Raw genomic sequence first — 17,383 nt, 5'->3', positions numbered from 1 at the left:
TTAGAACAGTGAATATTCACTTGATGTTACTTCATAGGTGGCAGAAGTTGGGTACATTTAGAATTCAGATGTGTAATATTGTGGAGAAGATGTATACCATGACTTTGTCCTTCAACAGAAGAAATGTAATGTAGGCAATGTTCACCTGGGACATGTTTAAAGAACAGTTGCACCCTCTTAACCTCTATTTATTATCTCTCATAATGAGGAAGGAATACTACTTAATGGAGATAAACCATTCAATTGGCTTCAAATACCCCTTAGCTTCATACTGCCCAGTGTGTATGGAATGTGTTATTGGAGATGGGTGCTTTTACTGTTGAAGGGGAAAAAAACTACTAGTCAGACTATTTTCAATTACAATATGTATGAAAAACTTGAAAGAGTGAAGCTGCTCTTTTAAAAGCCTGGTTCTAAAAGAGTTTCTATCTCTAATTAGCATAAAGAAAAGCATGGCCTCCCTGTTTTCATCCTGGCTTTTCACTAGTGTCACCAAGATACTGATTATTTGAGATAGGAAAAGACATGTTGAGAGAGGTAAAATGATAAATTTATTTCAATAATATAGGTCTCATTTATAATATATAATATTATAATAATAATTATATAATATTATTATAATATTATATATTATAAATTTAATATATAATTATATATTATATAATTCAAAATTATATATATATAATATATATAATTATATAATTCAAAATTAATATATAATTCAAAATTAATACTAAGGTATTACTTCAAAATATGGACTGTTAACTACATCTTTATTGAAGTCTTTGCCCAAAATTCTGTTCCTGTCAAAGTCAGTGGTAATTTTAATATAAAAGTTCTTCAGAAATTAGGGACTCGATAAGCACTTATGTCTTAATTTCCAGACCTGTCTTGTACTTGCTTATTATATTAAATGCATTGGATGCAGAGATGTTCAGAACTCTTGCAAAATCACAGAATCACAGAATCACAGAAGTTCAAGACTGGAAGAGACCTATAAGATCATCAAGTCCAGCCGATGTTGTAACTGTTCAACTAGATCATGGCAGCAAGTGCCACATCCAGTCTTTTTTTGAATTCTTCAAGGGATGATGACTCCACCACCTCACTGGGTAAATGATTCCAGTATCTGACCACTCTTTCTGTGAAATATTTCCTTCTTAATTCTAACTTACATCTTGCTTGACGCAGCTTGAGACTGTGTCCTCTTGTTCTATCTGTTGTCGCCCGGAGAAAGAGGCCGACCCCCAGCTCACCACAGCCATCCTTCAGGAAGTTGTAGAGAGCGATGAGGTCACCCCTTAGTCTCCTTTTCTCCAGGCTGAACAACCCCAGCTCCCTCAGTCGCTCTTCATATGGCTTGTGTTCCAAGCCCCTTATTAGTCTCGTTGCCCTCCTCTGGACACGCTCAAGTAACTCGATGTCCCTCCTAAAGTGAGGGGCCCAGAACTGGATACAATACTCCAGGTGAGGCCTCACCAGTGCCGAGTACAGGGGAAGAATGACCTCGCTGCTCCTGCTGGCCACTCCATTTCTGATACTGGCCAGGATGGCATTGGCCCTCTTGGCTACCTGGGCACGCTGCTGGTTCATATTTAATCGACTGTCAACCAGCACCCCCAGGTCCCTTTCCACCTGGGCACTATCCAGCCATTCCGTCCCCAGCTTATATCGGTACAGGGGGTTATTGTGGCCGAAGTGCAGGACTCGGCACTTGGACTTATTGAAGTTCATCCCGTTTGATTTTGCCCATGCGTCTAACCTTTCCAAATCTCTCTGGAGAGCCCTACACCCCTCTAGCAGATCTACACTCTTTCCCAATTTAGTGTCATCAGCGAATTTACTAATAAAAGACTCTAAGCCCTCGTCCATATCGTCAATAAAAATATTGAACAGAACTGGCCCCAACATAGACCCCTGAGGGACACCACTGGTGACTGGTCGCCAGCTGGATGTGACACCATTCACCACCACTCTCTGGGCCCGGCCATCCAGCCAGTTCTGAACCCAGCAAAGGGTATTCCTATCCAGACCACGGCCAGCGAGTTTGTCCAGGAGTATGCTATGGGAAACAGTGTCGAAGGCCTTGCTGAAATCCAGAAAAACAACATCTACAGCCTTCCCTGCGTCCACTAGCCGGGTTATCTGATCATAAAAGGTGATCAGGTTAGTCAGACATGATCTACCCCTCCTAAATCCGTGCTGGCTGGGTCTGATACCCTGGCCGTCCTGCAAATTTTGCATGATGGCACGTAATATAAACTGTTCCATTATTTTGCCAGGTACAGAGGTCAGGCTGACTGGTCTATAATTGCCAGGATCTTCCTTTGCACCTTTTTTGTGAATGGGTACCACATTGGCCAGCTTCCAGTCATCCGGAACCTCACCAGTGAGCCATGACTGTTGGTAAATGATGGAGAGTGGCTTTGCAAACTCATTTGCCAGCTCTCTTATTACCCTAGGGTGGATCCCGTCTGGTCCCATAGATTTATGAATATCCAAGGATTTCAATAGTTCTACAACAGCCTCCTCTTGGATAATGTGGGGACCATTCTGTTCCCTAAAACCAACGACCAGCCTAGATGGACGGGAGTCTTGAGGGCAAGTCATCTTCCCTTTAAAAACCGAGGCAAAATAGGCATTGAACACTTCTGCCTTCTCCTCGTCTGCAAATACTAACTTCCCACCTTTGTCCAGTAAGGAACAAAGGCTGGTCCTACCTTTCTTCCTACTATTAATATATTTATAAAAACATTTTTTATTATCCTTAACAGCAGTCGCTATCCTGAGTTCAAACTGAGCTTTGGCCTCCCTAATTTTTTTCCTGCATACTCTAGCAGCCCTCTTGAATACTTCCTTGGAGACCTGACCCTTTTTCCAACTCTGATACGTCCTCTTTTTATTCCTAAGTTCCTCCAAGATCTCCTTTCCCAGCCAGGCTGGACGTTTGCCCTGTTGACTGATCTTTCGGGATACAGGAATGGTTTGTTCCTGCACCCTCAAGATCTCTGCCTTGAAGTAAGCCCACCCTTCCTGAACTCCTTTATTTTTAAGGGCAGCTTCCCAAGGGACGCTCTGAATTAATCTCTTAAACAGGCCAAAGTCCGCCCTCCGGAAGTCCAATGTACGAGTTATACTGGTGCTCTTCCTAATATCGCCAAGTATTGAAAACTCTATTAATTCACAGTCGCTCTGCCCCAAACGACCTCCAACCATCACATCTCCCACCAGCCCATCCCTATTTGTAAATAACAGATCTAATGTAGTCCCTTCCCTGGTGGGTTCATCTACCAGCTGTAACAAAAAGTTATCCTCCATAGATTCTAAGAATTTTCTGGATTGCCTCTTTACTGCTGTATTAAGTTCCCAGCAGATATCTGGTAGATTAAAATCACCAACAAGAACAAGGGTTGATGATCTAGAAACATTGCACAACTGCTTATAGAATAAATCGTCTACTTCTTCTTCTTGATCGGGTGGACGATAACAGACTCCCAATATGATGTCGGCGTTATTGGCCTTCCCCTTGATTCTTATCCATAAACATTCAACACCTTCTTCCTTTGTTTCAATTTCAATGACATCGAAGGTTTGCTTAACATAAAGAGCTACGCCACCTCCTCTTCTTCCTTTCTATCTCTCCTGAAGAGTCTGTATCCAGCCAATGTAGTACTCCAGTTATATGAGTCATCCCACCACATTTCCGTGATGGCAACTACATCATAGCTTTGCAGTTGTACCATGGCCTCCAGCTCTTCTTGTTTATTGCCCAAACTGCGTGCATTGGTACACATGCACCTCATCTGGGCTACTGAGTTCACCCCTATCTTACGCTTGCAATTCTTGGGCCTGTTTCCAGTTAGCTCAGCTGGTTCCCCTTCCCCCTTCAAGCTTAGTTTAAAGCTCGCTCAATGAGGTCTGCCAGTTCATGAGCTAAAATCCTTTTGCCCTTAACAGAGAGGTGTACCCCAATCAAATAACTAGAGGGTATACATAATATAATGCAAATAATAACAGCCAATTATTTAATACAGTCAAATCCTATTGTCTTATTTATGTAGACAGAGCCACTGAAATCTGGAATAAATTGGTAAATTTTTTTTTTTTTTGTAAGTCACCTTACATTTCCTACCTGGAAGGTGTAATACATAAAAATAGACAAGCCCTAGTGTTCATCATGTTATTGCAAATGAAAATGACTAGATGTTGTTGTGCACTTTTTTATACTACTTCCATTCTTTTAATTGTTCTTCCTAAAAGATAAGTGAACATGCAGCTGAAAGATATTTAAAACTTGGCAGTAAGGATGTTTCATTAGAACTGTTTCTATTGAGGAACTCTCACTGTGTTTAGGAACTAATTATACAAATAATCATTTGCTGAGAGAAACATACATTAGAATTGGGGGTTTTATTATTAACATTAGGTGACCATTTGCTTTCTAAGTTTTAAATATTCGGCTCCCTGCATCAGAAGCTTTCTGGATCAAATCTGTATAAATCAGATTTAAGCCTCTTACATAGAAATTTTTATTTTGGCTTTCTGTCTAATCTTTTGGTTTGGATTGGTTGTATATTGGGCACACTGGATTTTTAAGAAAAGGTGAAGTGCTTTATATGTCTTCTGGAGTGACACAAGAATGTGTAATAGTAGGAAATTAATTAGGTTTCTATACTTTTCTATAGTATTTCCTCAATTAACAATCTGAGTGTGTACTCTACTCATGTAAGTATCTTATATTCCACTACCATAAATGAAAGCACATTTCAAGTGCCTGCCAAAATACATTTTTGGTCTCGTACTTCATCTCATTCGGTGAGGAAATGGGGTGTCTTTGTACAGTAGAGAGTGTTTCAACTGTTAGAGCTCAAGGATAGTGATGTCATAAGTTTGAGTCCCCATAAGTAGGAATCAAGGGGATGGCCAACAAGGCAGATATCCTGATGGTAGCCTGTTCAAGACCACCTAACCAGGATGAAGAGGTAGACAAAGCATTGTACAGGCAACTGAAGGATATCTCATGACCACTGGCCCTTGTTATTGTGGAAGACTTTGCTTTAACTTGCTGATCTCTGCTGGAAACTCAGCATAGCAGAGAAGAGGCATTCTAGGAGGTTCCTGGACCATGTGGAACCCAATTTCCTCACAGAGATGGTGTGAGGGAAGACCTCACTTGACCCGCTGTTTGTGAATAGAGAAGGACTGGGGATGATGTGGTGGTCAGAGGCTGTCTTGGGGATAGTGACCACAAAATGACAGCTTTCAATCCTTGGTGAAGGAAGAGAGGGCATCAGCTAAACTTCTGCTTTGGTCTACCAGAGGGCAGACTTTGGCCATTTCAGGACAATGGTTCAGAGAGTCCCTTGGGAAACAATCCTCAATAACAAAGGGATCCAATAAGGCTGAACATACTTTAAGAAGGAAATCTTAAAGCCACAAGGGCAGCTCATCCCTATTTGCTAAAAGATGAGCTGGAGGGGGCAGGGAGAAAGAAGACTGGCCTGGCTGTATAGGGGGCTTTTCCTGGAACTCAAGCTAAAAAGGAGATTTTATGACCTTTGGAAGAAGGCAACTCAGGAGTGTACAAGGAAGAAGTGTACAAGTGTATTAGGTCATGTAGGCTGAAAGAAAGGCAAAAGCTGAGCTAGAACTCAATCTGGCTACTCCTGCACAAGATAATTAAAGGGTTCTTATAAAAAAATAACAGCAGAAGGAGGACCAAGGAAAATTTCCATACCTTATTGGACGCAGAAGGAAACATTGTACCTAAAGATGAGAAAAAGGCTGAGGTAATTAATGCCTGCTTTGGGTCAACCTTTAACAAGAAGACAGCTGTTATCAAGGCCCTCTGAGCTGGTAGACAAGGAGCAGAAGTGAGCCTCTCTCCAGGAGAATTCAGTTAGTGACCTACTGAGCTGCTTAGACATCAAAAGTGTAGAGGGCCAGATGGAATCCACCCAAGGATACTGAGGAGCCAGTGGAAAAGCTCACTCTCCCTCATTTACCAATGGACCTGGCTAACCTGGGAAGCCTCAGGTGACTTGAGTGGAGATTGGCCAATGTGACACCTATCTACAAGAAGGCTTGGAGGGAGATTCTGGGCTGCTACAGGCCTGACCTTAGTGCCTGGGAAGGTTATGGGACAGATCACCTTGAGTGCTACCGTGCAATCACATGGCATGTGCAGGGCAGCCAAGGGATCAGGCCCAGCCAATGTGGTGGGAAAAAGTAGATCCTGCTCGGCCAACCTGATCTCCTTCTATGAACAGGTGACTTGCTTGGCGGATGAAGAAAAGGCTGTGGATGTTGTCTACTTAGACTTTAGTAAGCCTTTGATACTGTCTCCAATGCCATTCTCCTGGAAAAGCCGGCAGCCCATGGCTCGGACAAGTGCTCTGTTCACTGGGTAAAACCTGCCTGGATGGCTGGCCCAGAGAGTGGTGGTGAGTGGAGTTACATCCAGCTGGTGGCCGCTCATCAGCGGGGCTCCCCAGGGCTCAGCACTGGGGGCATTTCGGTTTAATATCTTTATCAACGATCTGGATGAGGGGATTGAGTGTGCATCCTCAGTGTTGCAGACACCACCAAGTTGGGTGTGAGTGTTGGTCTGCTGGAGAACAGGAAGGGAGGGATCTGGACAGGCTGCATTGATGGACTGAGGCCAGTGGTGTGAGGTTCACCAAAACCTGGGTTGTTGGTTCGTAGCTGGGCCAGGGCACTGCCCTGCCTTTCCTGCTCATGGCTTCAGGTTTGGCATCAGGCTGTGCTAATAACTTTGCAGCACAGGCAAATAGGACAAACAACTTCAAGGATGAAGAGAAAGGAGGTTTCACTGCACTCAAGACTGTGATGAATCTTGAATTCTTGAACCTAGAAAAACACTGCTGGGTGTTAGAAATTGGAACTGGCGTTTAAATATTCAGAGTTGAGCTGAAGATTAATGTTTCAGAGCTTCTGAATTGTTTCAGAGCTTCTGTCAGTTTAAAGATGAAATTATCATGTGCTTTTTCTACTTTATGTTCTCAGTTGTTGATTTTTAGTTTCTAGTAATTGTTGCTTAGTTTGTTTGCTGTTAGTCTGGTAATTGTTTAGTCAAGTTTCTAGTAATTGTTGCTTTCTAGTGACTTTTATCAAGTTACGAAAACTAACTTACATTGGCCACATACATGCCCGTAAAATGCATTTAAAAGAGAATCCTACAGTTTGAGATAATTTTTGTCAAAAGTCAGTGCATAATCTCAGTTTCTACAATAACTTAAAACTTGTGGAGGAAACTTTCAAAGAAAACCCACAATCAAATGCAGGTGCTACAAACACTTGCCAGAGTTCTTTCTAATTATATCAAAATATTACTTTTGTAAATTTACTTTTTTACCTAATTAATTGAAAAAACAATTTTGATTGCGTTGGTAAAAGGATTTCAAAATTGCAAAACGGTGATTTAGGCCTTTAGATCCCAGGCAGTAAGAATACTCCCATCACTTTTCTCTCAAAACTGCACACTCGGAATAACCATGCGGACCTCCAGGGTACTTCCACTCGTGCGCTGGAACACCGAAGTGTCGATTTAGCGAAGATTCTGATATTTTGTTTTATTAATCCGTGGTTATTGGTTTTTACTGTCCTCAGGCCCCTCTGGCACCGCGATTAAGCCGCGCTGCGGGTGCGGGCGGCACCCGGCGCTGCGGAGCCCGCTCTGTCCGCGGCAGCGGGCACGGGAAGGGACCTGCGCTTCCCGGGGCCCGTGGCGCCACGCTTCCTCCCGGCGGGGATCTCTCCGGCACACATCGGGCTGATCCAGGGCCGCTCTGGGCGGACGCTCTCGCACTCACACGCGGCCTACGGGCCGCCAGCCGGGGTCCCCCGGCGCCCGCCCCGGCCGCCCCAGCTCCCAACTCTCGGCCTCAGCAGCTCGTTGCACATGCGCAGGTGAGGCCGCGCCGCGGCACGGTTAGTGACGGCAGCGCCGGGGACTCCCGCCGCGAGGGCGGGGCGCGCTCTGGGGATTCCCCGTCCCGCGCGGAACCTTCGGGATGGTTCCCGTGACGTCAAGGCGGGGGCGGTACCGGGAGCACCGCCTGCTCCTCCCCAGGCTCCCGCGCGGGGGCTCTCGCGGAGATTGCGCGTGCGCGTAGGGAGCACTGCGGCGCGGAGCGGTGCCATTTTGAAGGAGCGAGGCGAGCGCGCGGTGTGCGCGCGCGCGTGGTGGGGCGAGGGGGGCACTCGGAACAGCCCGGGACAGCTCCAGGAACGGGCGCGGAGCGGACTCAGGGCAAGCCGGGCCGCCACGCTCCTTGCCCCGCCGTGCTGCCCGGACCACCCTCGGGGGCGGCACGGGGAGCCGCCCCCGGCGGCGGAGGCGGGGCTGTCGCCAGGAGGGCCGAGGACGGGTGCTCGGCGGTGCAGCGGGAGGTCGCGGACCCCGAGAGCCGGGGCTCCTTGTGCGCGCCCGCCCCGAGAGCCGGGCCTCCGTGTACCCGCCCGCCCCGAGAGCCGGGATTCCGTGTGCCCGCCCCGAGAGCTGGGGTTCTGTGTGCCCGCACACTCCGCAGCGGACGGCCTCTGTCCGCATACCCCGGCAGCCGCGTCTGTCTGTCCCCACAGCCCGGGAAAGGAAGCATGTCCCGGGCCGCGCTGGGGCTCCCACGGCGGCTCCCGCTGCCCCTCCGGGAAATGTCCCTGGCCCAGGTCAGCGCTTCCCGACCGGGTGCCTTCTGTACATCTGTTCAGCTTCGCCAATAAAACGAGACATGACCCTTTCTTTCTTTGCCTGTTTTCCCCGCACTCTCTCCTCCCAGCCCCCACTGCCCATGGCTCCAGGCCCCAGCCTGTTTTCCTGCCGCGGTCGAGCGGCAGGAGGAGGTTTCCGCTGATAGGCTGCGCCCCCCGTCAAACACTGCCGCCGCCCTCTGTGCCTGCGAGTGGAGGTGTAACCCAGGCTTCCGCTCCCGGGCTCGGCTCCGCGGCTGCGTCCGTGTGTGCTCTTTGCGATCCAGGTTCCTGTTTGCTTCTGGTTTTAAGATTCAGGCGTTTGGGTTTTGTTTGTTTCGTGTTTGTCTAACGCCAGTCCGGATTTCGTAGGGGAGAACTGAATTTTCTGGTTCTTTTTACCTTAGGTTGCTTGAACGATAGAGTCAGTCCTTGATGTTTGTAGCCTTTTGCTTCAGCTGGCAGAGAAGAGAAAAGGTGGATACTGACCTGCAGCAGTTCTTCCTGTGAAAGGAAGAAATATCGGACACTGTTCTGGGATAACTTGTGCGTGCTTTGTCCAGAAAAGGCCTCTCAAACAAGCAGTAGACATCTGGGAAGAGAACTGAGGAAATCGTGAGGTTTTTTCTTCTAGCAGTGTCGAGCCCATCACCCTCGGATTCTTTTGTCCGCGTGGCATGGATACATAGCTAAATTTATGAAGTTCTGAATACTTCAGCTGCAAAAATAAAGTGCTTTCCTCTTTCTACGTACTCTTTTTCTTCTCGGCAGCATTCTGAGTCAGAGGCTTAACCAGTTTTGTTAACTGGCTGCAGGTTAAATGTGGCCTGAGTCACTGTGGCGACATTGCTGAAAAGTTTCATGGCAGATTTTTTTCCCCCCTTATTTCATTTTTTAGATTTTCTGACATAGTCTTCTTTCATTTTGCAGTGAGACCGATTTTATAAATGAAGAATTTAATAGGTGTTTGTTTATACTATTTTCTTTTGTATTTTATTTAATATTTTTCTTGAAAAATGTTGTTGCTCATAAGCAGTATGGAGGCATCCAGATAACTGTTTACAAATGCCTCTGCTACCGGAAGGTAGGAAATGTCCTTCAGTTCATATGTGAAATTTGAGTTTTTGACATCACAGTCTGTGGAGTAAAAACTGTATTTATTTCACTTGGAGCTGATGCTGCATATAATGGTATCTACATGCAATAGACAAGAGAAGAAGCTGTCAGAGAAAAGAAAAGGCTTTTAAGACATTGGCAGACTTTGTAAATAGCCTTGCAGAATCTGTAAGCGAGAAGGATGGGTAGCTGATTTCTGTGAGGTCAAATCTGTGTCAAACTGCCACGAATGTAGTATCAACAGGAGTTGGGGTTATTATCTCAAGGAAAACAAACTGGAAAAATATAAATCACGCAGTACTAGCACCTTGTGTGGTCCTCTCGGATTAGGTAAGTGTTGTAGTGTTCATAATTCAATTTTCACTTGAAAAAACATTTTATCGGTAGAACAGTTAAACCTGTAATTTTTACTGGTTAGAGGTTCTTTGGTGGTTGTTTTTTGTTTTGTTTTTTGAGAATGTTGAATGTCGAGGCTTGTTAATTTTTACTTGCTGGCTTTTATAATGGAATAATTCCTTAAGACTTTGAAGAATACAGCTACAAGGAGAAACGTGTACATATAAGAGTGTGATTTTTATGTGAGATTAAAAAGTAGCTATAGCTAGACTAAATCCATAAGGAATTTTGCCTTTATGTTAATGTTGTACTCTGAAGAGTAAATGTATCTTTTTGACCAAGTCTTCTGGACAGCTTGCATGTGCCATTCCTTCCATTTGTGTTACATGTGTTTGCAGCATCAGGCTAGTAATAATATAGAGGGAATTTCACTCCTTTTTTTCCTTTCCACTATTCTTTCTCACGTATGAAAGCCAGAGGGTTTTTTTTAACCAAAAATTATTTTACTGGCTATGCAGTCTAGCTTTTATCTGTGTTGATATTGTAAGATTGGCTTCAGTGTTTTTTCCTGTTCTGTAATGGCAATAAATTGGACTGACTGGTCTGCAAGTGTGGCTCTTCAGAAAGAGCTCCTTCTCCTTGGAATGATACAAAATTAAATCTAGTGGTGAATTGGCTTATCTTCCTTGTTGTTTTTAGATGTATTGTAGTTTTCCTCATCCCACAGTGATTCAATATTTTTTAATTTTGGCATTAATGTGTTTATAATTATTTTTTGTAGGTTTGCATTCAACAGAGCTGCTACTGCCTGAAAGAAAATTAAAGATGGACAGAGCAACTTAATTCAAAAGTCAGTGGTAATTTTACTGAAGTTCCCTATCCCCTACCCCACCCTGATGATTCATAAGGCTTTAAATAATTAAAGCATTATAAGGTAGACTTTAAACTGAGCATCTGGTAGAGGTTACACTTATACCTCAGTTGTCACATTCTAAAATATTTTTGAAAGCTTCTCCAATACTGAATTATTAGCAGTAGTGAACTAATGAAAAAAAGGTTTTCCTTAAGGGCAGTGCAAAGATATTTGGAAAGATTACATATGTTATAACCTTGTAGAAAAAGTGTAGTTAAGCATGCGAAACTGTACTTAAAAATTACTGCAGTGTATTTTAACTCCTGTAGCTTGTTATTTTGACCACAAATGAAGGACTTGCATCTACATAAATTTTGTAAATTCTCAGTCTCGCTAAAGTTCTTATCTCTTTGTTTTCAAATCTAAAAGTTGAACTAGCTTCAGTTTTGTGCTTTGGATGGTCTTGCTGCTTTGTTATTTTAACTTCTGTTTCAGTTTTGCTGTTTTGAAAATATGGAAACTATGGAACAGGAGTAGGGAGTAGGACTCTGTTGCTGTAATCTCTGGCTATGGCTTGTGGCTGTTGTGTATTGAGCATAGTTGACTGGGGAGCTGAGCCACTTATTAAAGAACCAAACCAATAGAAAAGAATGATCTTGTATATTCCTCTACTTGTATGACTATGATTTTTTGAAAGCATTTGATAGATGGAGAATTCTGGTGTGAGTTGCCATTTAATTTGATTGTTTATTGTATGTGCATGAGAATAATAGAAATATTCACTTCTTAACTCATAGAAAAAGTGATGTCTTGCTTGTTTTTCCAAGCTATTAATTTTCAGTGCTGAGATACTTCTATTTCTTTTTAAGATGCTCTCACTGAAATCAAGGAGCTACATCCTCCACTTACTATTTTGGGTGGCATCTTTTTCTAGACTCTTCTTCTTCTGGAAGTTTTGAGGAGTTTGCTTTTTAGCTTCATTAAATTAATTCTGTTTTTACACCTCTCTGTTTGGATAATTCTTTTATCCTTTCACAGTACTTACACTTAGGAAGTAGGGGAAAGGAGCACCCAGGATTCATAAATGCTTGTGATTGAAGGGACAACAGAAGTTGGAGGGTCCACAAAAAATCACTGGGTTTTTACATAAATTGCACGCTTGGCATTGAAATGGGTATGTCAGTCCCTGGCCTACTGTATAAGCACACAGCTTACATGGTAGGGATAGGGTAGAAAGGAAGAGAGAAGGGAAGAGATGAATTAAGGAGAGGGAGAGAGAGAAAAAGGAAGGAAGAGAGAAAAACAGATCACCAGCCCTGATTCCTACTGTTGGTCTGGCTATGGGATGTCCTGGGATGTGCAGGCAGGGCTTGGTGGGGTAGCTTTTTGGAGGTAGTTTCCTTGTCCTGAAACGAAGGTTTTCATTTTCTATGTAGATCAGTTATCTTGTATGGTCCATTCTTTGAGGCCTTTCTGGAAATGGCTTGGAGGGTTTTGGGGGGATCCCTGATGATCTCATTATCCCCCTGTGGCATTGGGCTTTGGTCAACAGTTCATGCTCGCTTCTGTGCTGGTTCTATCTTTTGTTTTTTGTGTCTCTGTGGACTAGAATGAGGATGCTTGTCCCAGAAGAATGTTGTCCTACCCCTGCATGGCCCCTTCTCCAGCCATATCCCATTTTCCACAAACCATTGGTTGGCTCTGCAGTTATCCAGCTATTGGTGTTTGAGATATACACGTTAGCTCCTTATCTTCAGGGATTCTATAGGAGTGTATTTTTTTTTCCTATTTGTGAACATTTGTGTTTGACAAGAATTCAGGAGTGTTTTACAGCTGTGCCCTTGTAACCTAAACATAATTCATACCTACTGAGAAGAGAATGCCAAGCATGCTGGTCCACTTTAATTTCTTCCCTAGATTTTTTTTTTCAAGTCCTTACAGTCTGTTAAATGCTTTACAGACAACTATGAAGATAATGTCCTTGCTCTTGAGAGCTTATACTTTAAACCTTGATGTAAACATACCTTTTGTAGAGGGATAACTGTCAGCAGGTTGTGTCTTTTACTGATGTGTTTATTCTGGTAGGTTCTTAAAATGGGTACATTTGTACTGGCTAATTCTTCAGAATGATGCAGGTTGCTCTACTATGTGAAAAAAGTGTTGGTGGAAACTTTTGAGAATAATTATTTGTTTCAACTTTGCTTTAATCTGCAGCAAGCTGAAACAGAATTACATCAGTAAAATGATAGGGGCAAATTGTGCAGATATTTAGTGTTCTACAAGTTAATGTACTTTGTGCTCCTTTCATTTTTATTCTAACGAGGTTAATCTGTTTAACTTGTGTGGCTAGAACTGTTGTATTGACAGTTCATCAATAATGTCTGAGGAAGTTGCTTTTTCTTTTTCTTTTCTTTTTTTAGTAGTAGGAATAAATTCTGTCCTGCAAAGACAACTATTTGCAGACCTTATTATAAACAGATGTGAACAAAACTTGTCACACTTTTTGTTTTGTTTTTTCTTACTCTGTGTTTGAGTAACTGAACGTGATACCTGATGATAATACCCTGTGTGGTGCTGTCAACTCTTCCACAGTCTCCTCCTTTCATGTCTTGGGTAGACATAGTCAGGGAAACAGCTGAAATAAGTTGTTATCTGCTTTATATGCTCAGCATAGGGCAAAATTTCTGCCTTTATCAGCTGCTACTTCTTTCTTGTGACAATTCCCAAGTGCTGAAGCATTTCTGGTGATTTCCTACATAACATATGCTGACTAGGGCTGTGATGTAATTCAACTCACACTTTAGCTTTTGAATTTGAACCTTGTTAAAGGGCAAGAAATGAGCATCGATCAGGCTTTTGCTAAATGGTCAGTACCATTACACACCAAATGATTCTTCTCAAGGAGAAGGAACATGGCTGTAGTGAATTGAAGTTACTCAGCTGAACCTGGCTGTAAATGTGCAGTTATTTCATGTTATGAAATAGCTTGCATTTTTTTAAAATCTGTGTTTCAGTAAAATGCAAAAACAGAAACTTTTTTTTTGTTAAAAAGTCATCATTATGTTATCCAAAGGATTTAGCAGCTTCATCTATATCTAAAACATTTCTTAAAAGACGTTTTGATTGTTGTGACATTTATATTTGGTTCGCAGAGGTAATGTTAAAACCGGTTGCTTGTGAACCATAACTGTATATAGTAAAGGGGACCGTATGATAAAAAGCAGTGCTCATATTCTAGATCCTTATGCAAAACACCGTGTGCTTTAGTTGGTTCATTCTCCCATAAGGAATTTAAGCACAAAGTAGAAATGAAGGTGGATTTTTTTGTTGGGTTTTCTATACTTGTGCTAAGTCTCTGTAAAGGTAAGTATTAAGTCTGTGGCTGTACTAAAGAATGTGTTGGCTTTAATTGGTTAAAAAACTGACATTATATTTTGACTCTGCATACTCCTCATATGTAAGCGTCAGTGCTCAGATCTAGCAGAGCACCTTGCTCCTTCCTTAGTGCTCTGCAGGAAACCTTAGTTTTTATACTTCTTTTTAAAACATGAGGCAAGAAGGCAAATTACAAATTGTATGGATATCTTCTTCTGTTCTTCTGTGTTGTCCAGTGGTAGAATATATATCAGGACAGTTCTGTATTGGATGATGGGGATAACAAAAATAAACTAGAGGTTTTGCTTGCTCACCAGTAGCATCATTGAGAAATAAGAGGCTACAGTTGAACTGTTTCAGAGTTTTTTGTTTAATTAGTGGAGGAGACCTTCAAAAGTTCAGCTCCCTTTCCTTTCTGTTGAAGGTATGAATCTTAGGCAATAAATTTTAGCAAACCAAAAAACTTGAGGGAATTACCATACCCAAGCCCAATCTTTTTTAAAAATAGTTTTTCATTGAAATGCCACAAGGGGTGGCATGATACTTTTTCCTTCAGAGTGTTAGAAGTTTGACTGTAAAGGTGTAAACTTATTCTGTTGTTACAGCTGTTCATTTACACAGAGAGGAAAGAAAGAAGGAAAGAGAGAATCTTCAGTTGAAGTGTTTGTCATGCTATTGCAGCAATTTGTGATCAGTAGAAATGCTTCCAGTTTCAAAAACTCATAAAGCTTGTGTAAGGGTTTGAATATTATTTTCTGTTTTAGTGACATACAAATTTTGAATAGCAAAATAACTTAAAATTAGCTTATTTTGATTTGTTGGAACTACATGGATCACAGAATAGTAAGGAAGATATTGAGTAAACTGTGTCTTCAAAAGGGGAATGAAAATTGAGATTAATAGATTTTAAATAAAAGTATTGTTTGGACCTTACATTTAGCAACTTGATTTCAAATTAGTGTTACTCTTAACTAGAGATAGCAAGGAGGGATAACAGAGAAGAATCCGCTATCACTGAAAATTTTTCTTTTGAAAAAAGAAAAAGAAGATGTGTTTTATGGCAGAAGAAAAAACTTTTGGTAGTGTGGGTTATTTTTAAGAGCTGCTTAGTATGAAAAATGTCCTGAATGATCCTGTATTTGAAGAAGGAGTGTGTAGGCTGATGGCTGAGTCTTGTACATGTAGTTTCTTTGCCTAATTCAGACCAATATTGGTAGTTTTCCTTTGGCTAATGGTGCAGAGTTGAAGCCAAAATTTGAAGCTGGCCCATTGTGGGAGGACTGAAGGGCCAGTGTTCTAACTATTTTGTTGGACCCTCTGAAGTTCATACATACGCTCTTTTTTGTCTTCTGATGAAATAAGAATTTGATATGTGTGCTGGAGCTCCTTATCAAGGAAACAAAGCAGTAGCAGCAAATTGAGACACTGCATATAACCTTTTCTTTCCATGCTCTTATAACAACATTGTACTGTACTTTAATTCTCACAGCTTACTACCTTCTTCTGTCTCATTTATAAATATTATGCTAAAAATTACAGCGACAGAGTGAGAGTAGTTTGGCAGATGCGTGTAGTTGAGAAGTGAAGTTAAGGGTCCCCTATGTAATTTGTGGTGTGCTGTACTTACTGTGATAATAATCTATGAGGCATTGGATTAAAGCTCATAGGAATGTGCCGCTTAGATATGCATTTCCTACTATTTTTAGATTCCCTTGGAAAATATAAATTTGTATATCATGTCAGTGCTTTTGACATTTATTCTGTTTGAGGTTTTCTCTGTGCAAATCAGTTGTCTGAACTTGTAAACTGGTCTTCAGGGAGCATCAAGAAATTTGTATCTCTTTTCTAATTTTCGTGATTCATGGCTTGAACCTTTCCTCCCTTCCCCCTGTTGTTGCTAAATTTGAAATTCCATTCACAAGCTTCAAGTATTCCTTGCTGTTTGAGTTTATATTACCTTTTGTTTTAGTGGTCTTTTGACAATTTCTCAAATTTCTAAGTGTCACAGACACTATTTCCTAAGAAATGATACAGATTACACAGAGAGAAAGCTTAAGTATAGGACCTGAAGATACAGAACTGATTTCCTGTGGTTTTCCTTGTCTTCTGGTGATGTGTTCAGCTGACACGGTTGTTTAGGATTTTTTTTTCCCCAATTTTGGCTTTATTTTAAAATTTGTTTTTCCTACAAAATTCTGGTCAGCTCCATTTGAATAGGGTGTACCTGTAGTATGGTAGGTCCATTCCAAAAGCACATACCTTTTAGTTAAATTTTTAGTTAAATTTAACTTTTAGTTAAAACTTCTAGGTTAAAATTTTAAAATCCAGAAGTTTTCGCTATTTTACTATATTATTGGCTAGGTTTTTTTCTTATTATAGTAACGTCACTCTTTTATCTGTTTCTTCATGTTAGAACATTTTGAAAAAGCAAAGCTGTTTTTATTTATTCTCACAGTGTTGAAGTAAGGGGGAGACGACCATCCTTTAATGCATCGAACTCCAATTTATTGATTGATCAGTCACTTTAAATAACAGTGTTAATTAACTTCATGCATATTCCAAAATCCAGGTTTACAGTAGGCTAACAGAGAAAATTCTAACCACTCCTTTTGTTTTACAATACCGACAATTGTTTACACAAAACAAAACCAGTGTTCCCACTGTGATATGAAAGGTTCCCAAAACTTCCACATCTGTTCCCAGGGTGCCATCTTTTCCCAGAGAGGGTGTTACACTTGTTATGGGAAGACTGTCTGAGAACCTTATTGTTTATAGAGTGATGCCTGAGAGAGTCTAATTGTTTATAGTAATCAGGCTGGGAACTGCTTTTGGAACTGCTTCGCAACTACCTTTTACTGTTCTCTCAATTGCATGGCTTCATGGCCTTTTTCTTTAAGCCATGCTTGAACTAAACTCCCGAGATCACAGTTCAGACAGATAGTGTTACCAAATGTATCTTATCTGTAGTAGTGAAACCTATTTTAAGTACGAGGA

At 41.8% G+C, this 17,383-nt stretch overlaps 1 protein-coding gene across 2 annotated transcripts in view; it reads left to right on the top strand.

The window, feature by feature from the left end:
- Positions 1–8,549: 8,549 nt before the first annotated feature.
- The window catches only part of GPBP1 (GC-rich promoter binding protein 1), a 35,213-nt gene continuing 26,379 nt past the window's right edge, over positions 8,550–17,383 (top strand). Inside the window, exons 1-3 of one of the 2 annotated variants that reach the window (XM_059492151.1) lie at positions 8,550–8,688; positions 9,117–10,155; positions 10,943–11,011. The gene's annotated coding sequence lies outside the window, so the exon portion shown is untranslated. Of the gene's footprint in view, positions 8,689–8,974; positions 10,156–10,942; positions 11,012–17,383 lie in introns of those variants that run through there. The other variant, XM_059492150.1, reaches the window with a different exon arrangement.

The sequence above is a fragment of the Ammospiza nelsoni genome, chromosome Z (assembly GCF_027579445.1).
Source record: "Ammospiza nelsoni isolate bAmmNel1 chromosome Z, bAmmNel1.pri, whole genome shotgun sequence".
Classification (NCBI taxonomy): Eukaryota; Metazoa; Chordata; class Aves; order Passeriformes; family Passerellidae; genus Ammospiza; species Ammospiza nelsoni.
This window is presented reverse-complemented; position numbering and strand designations above follow the sequence as displayed.